The 10,999-nt window shown below is 39.0% G+C and overlaps 2 long non-coding RNA genes across 2 annotated transcripts; one reads left to right on the top strand and one right to left on the bottom strand.

Moving 5' to 3' along the window:
• The first annotated feature begins 461 nt into the window (after positions 1 to 461).
• Positions 462 to 4,026, top strand: LOC123086169 (uncharacterized). The gene is made up of 3 exons (XR_006440643.1): positions 462 to 656; positions 1,038 to 1,195; positions 1,528 to 4,026. It is a non-coding gene; the product is annotated as an uncharacterized lncRNA (long non-coding RNA).
• Positions 4,027 to 7,927: 3,901 nt separating this feature from the next.
• LOC123086132 (uncharacterized) lies at positions 7,928 to 10,465 on the bottom strand. Its single transcript, XR_006440576.1, has 3 exons — positions 10,174 to 10,465; positions 8,513 to 10,075; positions 7,928 to 8,415 (listed from the first exon to the last, which is right to left on the bottom strand). It is a non-coding gene; the product is annotated as an uncharacterized lncRNA (long non-coding RNA).
• Between the last annotated feature and the right edge of the window lie 534 nt (positions 10,466 to 10,999).

Below are 10,999 nucleotides of genomic sequence, written 5' to 3'. Positions count from 1 at the left end.
ACATGTATCTATGGTTATATACTTGAGTAACATATTGCGCTTATGACCCTCCGTGACCATTCATTCTTTTCCTGAACAATATCTTATCTTATCTATCTATATTTATACCTACCTATACTAATTACAGACTCCCTAAAAATTACAACGTTAATTAGAAATTATGAGCCGTTTATCTGGTGGGGCCGAATTATTACGGTGTAGATTAATCCGGGTAATCCGGGTATTATGCTCAGTTTGGCTAAAGAAAATAAAGATCGGAAGGCCCATAGACACCGGAAACAAAAGCTGGCCCACAGTGCTTTCACGTTTTGTTGCAGGGCAACGCTTCACGTTTTATCCCTAAAAAAATGTACGGTTTTTTTTGCAGCTCAATGCTTTCACGCAAAATAGAAACAGAAGGATATATTATACCCGCAAAATAGGGCAGGTTTCAATCTCTTTTCCTTGACCGCCTCCTTCTTGCCGCTTACGTTAGGTACTCTCCAAGTAGGGTCGAATCTTGCCGAGGACTTCCAATCTGACAAGGCGCCTTCCAAGAAGAAATGCATCATAGCTGGCCTCGACATCGGACCTGTTCCAGGAATCATGCTACCACACCACCAACTTTCTCTCTCCAGCAGAGTTTGGCTTGGTCCTGGGCTCTTGGCGATCAGCAGGTAACGCCATCAACTTTGTTGGATTGAGTTTGCTTGAGATTACACAGCCCTCAATGGCTGATTAGCCCCTAGCATTGCTTGGAGATCGAAATAGAATTTATATATATGCTATAACTGCGCTCATGTCTTGATTATTGGTAGTATCAACCTTATTGTATAAACATCCAATTATTTCTGTGAGAGCCAATATGTACGAGATATTGAAACAGTACTACTTTATTCAAATACAAGATCTGATGATTGTTGTGGTAGAGTACAATGTCACACTAGCAGTTGATTTGATGAATTTTTCACGCCAAACTATAGGTGTGTAATCTTTATGGTGTCCCTAATCAAATCTGGAACATGCCCCCTCAATTGTGCATCCTTTCACTGTCCTAGGAACGCCGCCGCTGCGGTTTCATATATCATACACTCCAGGCGGCACAACGTGATGGTGGTTTCAGATATCTTACAGTCCAGGCGGGGCAATGTGCGATGGTGGTTCAGATGCCGCAGGAGACACATCAAGCATGGGTAGAAGCAAGGAGTGGCTGGGGGTAATACTAGCGAGTAGTGTCTACTCTTCCTATTTGTTGGCCATAGGAATCCTCAATTAGTTTTAACTTCCTCTTTTTTTGTTAGGTGATTTCCTCTTTTTTAATTATTTGGTAATACATGAGCCTGACCTGAACTATTGCATCCCAAAGTCTCGGTCACACAACCTTGATTGTTAGTTCCTTGCCCCTGATATTCTTAATGTCACTTAAGTTTATACAGAGCCATTACAGTTTTGAGAACTGCACTGAAACAATTCCTTGCCCCTGATATTCTCAATGATATAATTTGACTTATTTGTATGAGGATGACTTTTTCGTTGCTACTTTTGCAGGAGAGTTCTATTACCAGACCAGGCTAAGTGTCGTTGATATGATGTATGACATCAGGTTTGAGTTGGAAGCCGCAGTCGGAAATGGATACATGTCAGTTCACGTGCAAAGCTATTGTCAACAAAGGGAGGTCTCCGTGTCCCATGGGAAGCTCGAGAAGCTGGTGCCGACTCTATGGCAACAACTTGAATGTCGCAAGACATGTGGTAGACAAACAACGACTGGATGCTGACTTGCCCATGTAGATGGTGCAGACATCGGCGAATTAAGACCACTGTGAGAAGAATCCTTCCAGGTTGTTGAACAAAACAGAGATAACATACTTTAGAATCTGCAGCCAACGACAGAATGCATCCAGGCCAGTGTGAGAAAAAAGATTGTGCTTTAGTTATTGGAATTGTTTTCATTCTATGTTCATATCATCATTATATTAATTTAAGAATTTTGCGTTCCACTATGAATATAAAATGAACTAATGCAGTCACGACTCACGACACCTTATTTGTCCCCCTGCTATACACCTATATCACCATACATGCTTAAATACAGGGCACTGCCTATGGACATGAAAGAATGAAAAATGCAAATAATAAACTACTTCGGGTCTATCTTACATATGAGAAATCATCTCAGGCATTCTCCTTTAGCTAGAATTTACTCAAGTTCTCTTTTTGTATTACCATTCAGCAATCCTCTATATTCGGTTACTCGCCTAACCAAGAGAATGAGGTACTATTTAGTTTATTCCGACATATGTTTTCTTGCAAACTAGGCAATCTTACACAATGGCTTGAAATGATATTGTTTAATGTTTATAGGAAAAAAATGTAAGGCTACACCAATTTTGGCATAAATGTGAAGTTAATGTAGAGAAATTTATATAGAGAAAATCATAGTGTTTTTTATTATACAGGGAAATCATAAATTAAGAACCACATCTGACTCCCCCCCTCACCACCCTAGGTCCGACTAACTCTGTCCTGGCTTCGCCTCTCCAGTCACTACAGCTCTCACCGTCGTTGTATTCTTATATACGCGTCCATTGCATCAGAGACTCTAACCACAACATGTAGGCTAAGCTCGAGGATCCTTTTTTTTTGTTTACAAAAGTAGATATCTCATTACAGTTATTTTACCTCTAAATAGGACCGAATTTTCTTTATTTTAATATAATTAAATGTTGAACATTGGTTGCAATCTAAGCCAGCTCCAATCTTTTATCTTTTCAACAAATTGACTGCTATATATATAGTTTGTTATTTCGAGATGGCAATTGAAGCTCTTTCTACCAACTCGGCTGCTACTATGTGCAGGCACTACACTTGCACATCATTCTGATAACTATTCGATGTGCGCGGGTAATTAATCTTGGATTTTAAAGGAATTAAATTATGAAAACAATCTGTGTATAATCTTACATATTTGAAGGATGTGAAAACTCATGAACAGTTGAACACATTCTCCTTTCTTTTACTCTTATTTCTCATGGCACATTGACTGAGGAAAAGCTATGTAGGGTGGTATATGGCTGTGTGGTTCAGGGTCAAGGATCATAGTGGAGAAGGAAGCAAACAGGTCAGCGTGGAGCTGCATGCATGCATGCATAATTAGCTTAATTCGTCTCATAAGTTTTTATACTGATGGTTACACTATATAATTAAAGTGCACCTAACATCATCTTGCCTCTATCCAAATTGCAAAGATTTATAGTTGATATGCGGGCTTGCATGCAACATAAAACTGGGTGATCCTTCGAAATTCGGAAGCAACACTATTGATTGTTTTCTTTTATTCAAATATTCTGTCTGACTACAGTCTCTTGATGTCTTCGTAGGTAGTTATGTTCAGTCTAATGTTTGGTAATTATTATGGCTGATCGGCACCATTCCGCCCTCAACTCGCTAATGATTCAACTATTTTGTTATTTTGGGATCCTTTATATTTCTACAGTTTACGATCGAAATAATCTTCATACAGATGGTCGAACTTTGTGATTACACGAGTCATATTAACATGAACTTCATTTCAAGAGTCCCCCGTTTCATCTATGATTGAATATTATTGAAGTAATAGATAATCTTTGTATATTTTTTAAGGCTTGCTCTCGCATCTTTGTCCTTCACTAGGGATTTTTTTTATTTACTCACTATGTAGTTTTTTTTATATTTTTTTCTCCACAAAGGAGTTTAGCTCATGACTATGTTGGCAAAAGGCAAATCCTCCGAAACCACGCATCCAGCTTAGTTGAGTTTAAAGTTTGCTGTCAAGCTGATGGATTTTTCCCATACCTTCTTTTTGTTAAGAGTTATTCCATGTCTTTGTGTGATTGTGTCACACATAAAATGTACAGTTATGGGAGACAATTTTAAGGATATCGGCCAAGTCATTTACGATGTTCTAGATAAAGATTTTTATTTATGAAGTTCTTGATTTTTTTAATGGGTACGCTCTGAGTAAATGTTCTATCTGAGCACACATATTGTACCATGGCACTCATTTTCTATTTCCTATAATACATAACAATGAAATTTCTATAATTTTTTTTCATAAATTTGATTTCAAATGGTCCTGTATGACTGCTTCAGGAACAGGAAAAATGATGTTATATATTGTAGATTGTTGATCCATCGGAGTGAAAACTGGAGCAAACAATTTAACTACTGATGGACATTTGGTGCAAGTGGGTTCCATCTAACTAACCTGTCAAGCCACGAATTAATGACCGTATATATGTATTTTGATCCATGTGACAAGTATTTTTTATTTCCCATACGCGGCATTTTGAATGTCACTTGGCTCCGACGGACTACTGGACACTGTTGAAATGTTTGTGCACATAAAGTTCGATTAGTACAAATATCAGGGAAGTTCTAATTAGTTCGTTCTTAAAATCTCTAGCCCGTGCAAGTGCACGGGTTGGCGACTAGTATTTATATTTACTAATCGGAGGCACCATACGAGCCTCTACGTTAATCCTCAACACCTAATCTAATTGTCCGTCGGATCTCATGATTAGTTATCTACAGCCATACGATGATGTCCCTCAAGAGTCCTACCCCAATGTCCCACGTCCATGCCTCTTTATTACCAAAAACGTTTTCCTCTACAATCAAGCCCCAGCCATCGAGCCAAACTCTCCCCGATCGCCCCCCCCCCCCCCCCCCCCCCCGATCTGCAATCCAGCCCCAGCCATGATGTGTTGGTAATATCAAGCCAACTTCTCCCCGATCCTCTTCACTTGAATCTGCAATCCATCCCAACCATGATGCGTTCGCTGCAAACCATCTGGGTTGATGGGGGCTGAGTAGGAGATTCTTCCAATATCTTCATCTTTCATGCCCGGTCAAAACGCAATCCACGATGCATGATACAGTGGAGGAGGAGGTGCATCCATGGCTCTCTGAATCGGATCAGACAGTTGCCATTGTTGGCGACGGTTGAAGAGTGGAGCAAGTACGGCAGACTGATGACACCATGGTTGTCAGAAGAACTATGGCGGACTCTTCTAGCTCCAGACCTCCTCACATCGGTGAAGAAACCACATGCACGCCCTCCTCCTATTATCAGTATCATGAATAGCCGCAGGTCCTTCAGGTAGAGGACACCAGTTAAATATGAATGAGAGTTTTATCATACAGGAAGATGAGTGCCTCTGCAGTTTTTCGAAAGAAAATTAAGGAGATGCAGGCAAAGAAGGATACGCCATTGCATGCTAATTAAGTACCAGACCAAGGAGGTCATCATGTTTGAAGCTGCCGGCTGGTGGCGTCTGGTGTGGAGGACGGACACATCACCTCACCCGGTGTTGAGTAGTCCGCAGCAACGTGTAATGGTAGTCAGCTTCATAGTTTTTCATGTTTGGGTTCTCCTTCTCTCTCATATATATGCAATGCTACAAGCAACTTTCAGTTTGTAGGGAGTTTTCCTTCTTCTACCGTCTTGCACATTTATATATTTCTGTTGTTACAGGAATTCAGTTTCTATTGTTTTACCTTTTCCCCACGGTTTTTTAGCAGAACCACCATCTATACTTTTACTGGAATTGTGACAGTTAGGAGTCCACTCTGAATTCAAAAGGAGGCTATGCTATCGACGTCTTCAACAATAAAGGGATTAATATTACGAGAAGTATTACGGATGCATTGTATTATTTGCAGCCTGTATCTGATCTATTCTTGGCACATCATCTCTGGTCATCACTCGATTGTACCATAGGTAACGATGTGAAAATCCCGCATAGGTAATGCTCCTTTTTTATTTTCATGCTCCTTTTTTTAGATTTTCATGATATATATGACGCCCCAGTGTGATGCAGGCTGCATATATATAGTGCCGGGATTAGGTTTTCAAAAGTACACTCTGTTTATTAAGTTTACTTATCATGAGTACACAAGTTAACCTTTTCATTTATGCTATGCACATATGCCGTTTCCTTGATCATATATGTGAATATAAACTAACAGATGGTACAAAGGACTCGAGGTGCTCTGAAAAACTCCATGCAGCCTGCTGATTCATATAAAATGCACCCATGCTCATTTATAAATTTATACACTTCATAAAATATATTTTGAAAAACATGCCTAACAGCTTAACCTTGCTCCATCCTGTTTGAATTGCTGAGCGTATTTTTTCTGTTCCCAAGTTTAATGAATGTGCTCAAGAATTCTGATAACACTAGATTCTATAATTATGTTAAGACAATTTGATGCCTAAATTTAAGTTATGATCTTTATAGTTGGAGGCTCCTTTCCAGACTCTAAATTAGTCCTAGGAGAAACAGGTCTGAAAACAAAGAGAGCCGTCAGATGTTAGTTCATGAGAAAATACAAGCCGTTTGATGGCGGTTTTCCGAAATCACAAATGCTTCCCTGCGGCCTTGACGCAAGCAAAAACACATCCATGTCTCCTCCTCAAGCCCTTTTCAGTTTCTTTATGGTGTCCAGCGGCTGCCGTTCGCCTATTCCACCGTCAGTGCACCGATGTGTTGATCTACCAGGCATCAGGTTCTCATCCCAAGACTAACAATGAGAGCGGCCAATAAGTCAGGCATAACTATGGCGCTGCTTCTGCCTCTCTGTTCTGCAGCCCTACTTTAATCTCTATGTTACGAATTGGACAGATCAGACTTCAGGGCAGTGCTAGCATACGGCATGCTTGTGCAACAAAGTGTTGTGAAAAGCAGGCTCGGTGGAAAATCAAAAGGATGGGGGGAGATTGCTTGCTAAGTATGTTGATCTGCTGTAACTTCTGCTGCATATTCTTTCCATAGCCATTTCGTTGTCTTCCGGAAGGATTGATGTGCCATGCAACATCTGATCCCATGTATATGAATGAAGGAACTAATTTTGCTTTGCTAAATTGTTTGCATAAGTTATTGTTAGGTCAGTTTATAATCGCTTATATATAATCACAACAATGCTAAACATACATTTTGATCATCTGTTGTACGCTTTAGGTTATGGAGGATTTGATATGAATAGTTTAGTACTTCTTTTACTAATAGATCATTTTTCAAATGGTATAGATCAAAATAGGTTACAATCTGCAGGTTAAGTCTAACACGTGCATTGTTAACATAACATTGAACCATCATAGCTACCACGTGAAGGAAAGAATTTCACAAGGTTCTAATGTTGAGGACCTACAAAGAGGTGCATGATAATATTTGATAATATTAGTACGATTTTCTGTTGCATACATTCCTTATAAAACTTAGGAACTCCTACTTTTTTTTGGTCTAGCTTCCAATTTATTGAAGACCTTTTGTGTACTGAAAGATCAGTACTCTGGGAGTCATTTGTGTCATTTAATTACATGTATATTAGCTTAGGTAAGTTCTATTTTGCTTCCTAATCATGTTAGTGTTGTAGAAAGTTAGTACAAAGTTGAGTCACTTATTTTGGGACGGAGGGAGTACTATTTTGTTTGAGGGTATCTTCTTTTCAGAGATTGTATTTTCAAATTTTGGTCTCATAAATATTCTTTAATCAGCATTATTTTTCATACTCAAAAGTATTTAGATGATCCACAAATGACTAGCCCGTGCAGGTGCACGGGTCGATGACTAGTAAGAGTCTAATTTATATTGTTTTCTCAATTATACTCTACCAGCTTTCGTTTTTGTAATGATAATACCGGATATGCCAAAACAATTCTGGCTACAGTTTCCAATTTATACTGTAGGTTAGACATGTAAGATAGATATTTGCAAACAAAATTAGAAAAATAGACGTATAAGATAGATGAATATGATAACAATTATATTTGCACATTAAGTCACTTCTATTCTTCGCCATGAAGTCAGCATGATCATCGGCATGTGAATATTAAAAAAAATACTGCCTGTCCGAACATGCTGCTGATCACACCTAATCATTATACGCACACGCATGCATCAGTGACCGGCAGCAAAGGGCATGTCCTCATGCACTCGACCGGTATAGTGGCGTCGGGATCCAGAAATCCTGGCCGTCCAGCCACACTTAGGCAGTACTTGATGTGTTGATTCATTGCTCTCACAGTTGGAGTCGATGGTAGGCATGCTTATTCTTCTAGCCTACCCGATCAATTGTAATGGCTGGCATCAATGGCTGAGCTACCTGTGACCGATATTGGATTGCAGTGATGAGAACAATTGAATCCTTCGGGCAAGTTTAGCATGTCGAAAAAACTATGTGATGACTTTAATTAACACATGGAATGGAAGCACGCTAGAGCAATACATCACATCTGGAGACATCAGATGCAGGCTGTGCGTAGCGGTATACAGGAGGAGTTTGTCAGCAGTTGGCCGCAGTCTTCTCTTGTCCTACATCGAGCATCAATGTTTGTCCTATTGAGTAATCACGGCTCCATGGAGTTTCTCTTCCAAAATATCCTCAAGTTTCCTAGAGAAATCGACCCGTTCATCGATCATATTGGAACTCCACTTGACTAAATTGCACAAAATAGGGCACCTTTATCGAATCCATATGATCCCATTACCTTTTGGTACCCATAGTCAAACCGACCATCCAGTAGATGTGTGGCGTGCTTTCACTCCAATCTACCATATCCCCCATCCATATCAATCCCATCACGTCACCATGAAATCAATAGTAGAACAATGGAGATTAACGTAATAATCATTTACTGAATTAGCAAGGCAAAAGAATCAGATTGAGATGTATGCATTCTGTGCACACATTTGTGCCAGCGCAGCTCCTTGGAGTTGTCGGGGGCTCGAGGCTGCCATTCAACCTACGCTGAATGGAAGGGATAGCATTTTTTAAGGAACACACATATCAAATATTTTCATACAAAATTTTATTTTAGTGAAAATTATGTAAGAACTAAGTATAGAGGATGTAATATTTTATATGAGTTGTTCTTACGGAAAAAGAAATTATTACATCCTTCCAATTTCTTTTAGTATATTATTGGAAGGGGATTGCCTCGATACTACTCATATGTGTTACTGGTCCTTGGTTAAATATTCAACATATATGTAGTACTCCCTCCGTAAACTAATATAAGAGCATTTGGATCACTATTTTAGTTATCTAAACGCTCTTATATTAGTTTATAGAGGAAGTACTATCTTATTAAGAACATCACGCTAACATGTGAATTCATGGTTACAAAAAGAATTACTATTGAGAAAACAGCTGCTATGTAGTATCCTGAGCTAGAGAGAGAACGTACTGATTCTGAATGTTCTAAAAGGAATGAAAAGACCTACTCACAGTTTCTCAGAAGCTAAAAATAATATACAAAACTATACGGAGTGACCACAGTTAGCAGGAACAAATAGTTTGGAATTTGCATAGGATACCAGTAGAGCAATATAGCTGATATAACCCTAGTGTGATATGTGATGAAAGTATTTTTAGTGTCGTTGAGAATAAACATAAAATTCGATTAGCAAATCAGCAGGTTTGGAATGAACTGAACATCATTGATGCAGGATATATATAAATATTACCCAACCCAAATATGCATTACCCAAAGAAGTCAAATAGAAGGGAAAATTACATTGCGATTCAGAAAGAAAAAACTCACTCTGATCCATAGTTAGAATAGCTGGAAAATTTCATATGAATTGTCGTCTTTGAATCAATCCAGCGCCTTTTTGCTGTACATAAGTATTGTAACTAAAAAAATATATGAAACTATAGCTTACATTCCCGTAATGTATGGCCAAGGAGAAAATGATTCAATATTACCACACAGATAATCAAAAGTTTAGTGTATATTTGAAGTAACATACAATATTTTGTTTCTGTACATCGAAAATATCAACAAATTCGGCTGTCTAATATGGGTTACCATAACAAAACATCTGTAAATTAAGCCTCATATAAAAAGTGAGTGGATTGTCTCTGATGTACAGAGCAGAGTTATCATAGATACACATGTACGCAATTGCTTTTTGCTTGAATCATATCGCAGTTTGCAGGGTGGTTGGAACTTTAAACATGAAGAGATTAAAAGTCAGAGAAGAAAGGGATTGGTGTGAAGCCATATTGAATCATGCGGCTTCAGTAGAACTTTGGTGTACTAGATGACCTGAGAAAGAGCCACACGAGAGCTTATTTTCTGCTGCCTCTACAAAATCCAAAAAAGAATTGAGAGTTGAGACCCCTGATCTAAAGAAAATTCCTTACCTAGACATGTTGGCTTTCAGGTTATTCTTGGCAGCGGCGGCTACAGGTTATTGAATCGTACCCGAGGAAGATCCATATATGGGGCGTCCTTCCATGCCTGTTGGCTCTTGAAGAACGGATCGAGGGATCAAGGCTTCCATCAATAGGACGGCGTGCTGGAGGAGGCAGTTCTCCGTACCTTTCTTCTGTGCTTGTTGGCTCGGGGTGCTGGAGGAGGCAGTTTCTTTGTATCCTTCTTCTGCGCCTCTTGGATCTTGACAAACAAATCTGAAAGGATTATTCCTCATCTGGTCATTATGGTTGCATCTCAATCGTATATGGTTAGGATACTCCACGATCAGGCCATTATAAGTCATACCCTTTTGAAAAAAAAACTTCTTCTGCGCCTCTTGATTCTTGACCAACAAATCTAAAAGGATTATTCCTCATCTGGTCATTATGGTTGCATCACAATCATATATGGTTAGGATACTCCACGATCAGGCCATTAGAAGTCATATCCATTTGAAAAAAAAAATTATAACTCAGATCCACCTGATAGAAGGTTATTTTCTTTTTTGTTTTCATTAATACAATTTGAGCCGTTATAATTCGGTCCCACCAGGTTAACAGTTCTTAATTACTGATTAACGTGGGAATTTATTGGGAGTCTATAATTAGTATAGGTATAGATAGATAGATAGATAGATTTGCTCGTTCTACTTGACCATTAGTTTGAGGGTGACAGACGGATGCATAATCGAGCTTAATGCCCATTTTGCCGCACCAAGTTTTTACCTCATCGGCTGTAAAGTTCGAGCCGTTATCGGTGATGATACTGTGGGAG

Source organism: Triticum aestivum, chromosome 1A (genome assembly GCF_018294505.1).
Source record: "Triticum aestivum cultivar Chinese Spring chromosome 1A, IWGSC CS RefSeq v2.1, whole genome shotgun sequence".
Taxonomy (NCBI): Eukaryota; Viridiplantae; Streptophyta; class Magnoliopsida; order Poales; family Poaceae; genus Triticum; species Triticum aestivum.
Note: the sequence above shows the minus strand (reverse complement) of the source record. Positions and strands in the feature narration are given on the sequence as shown.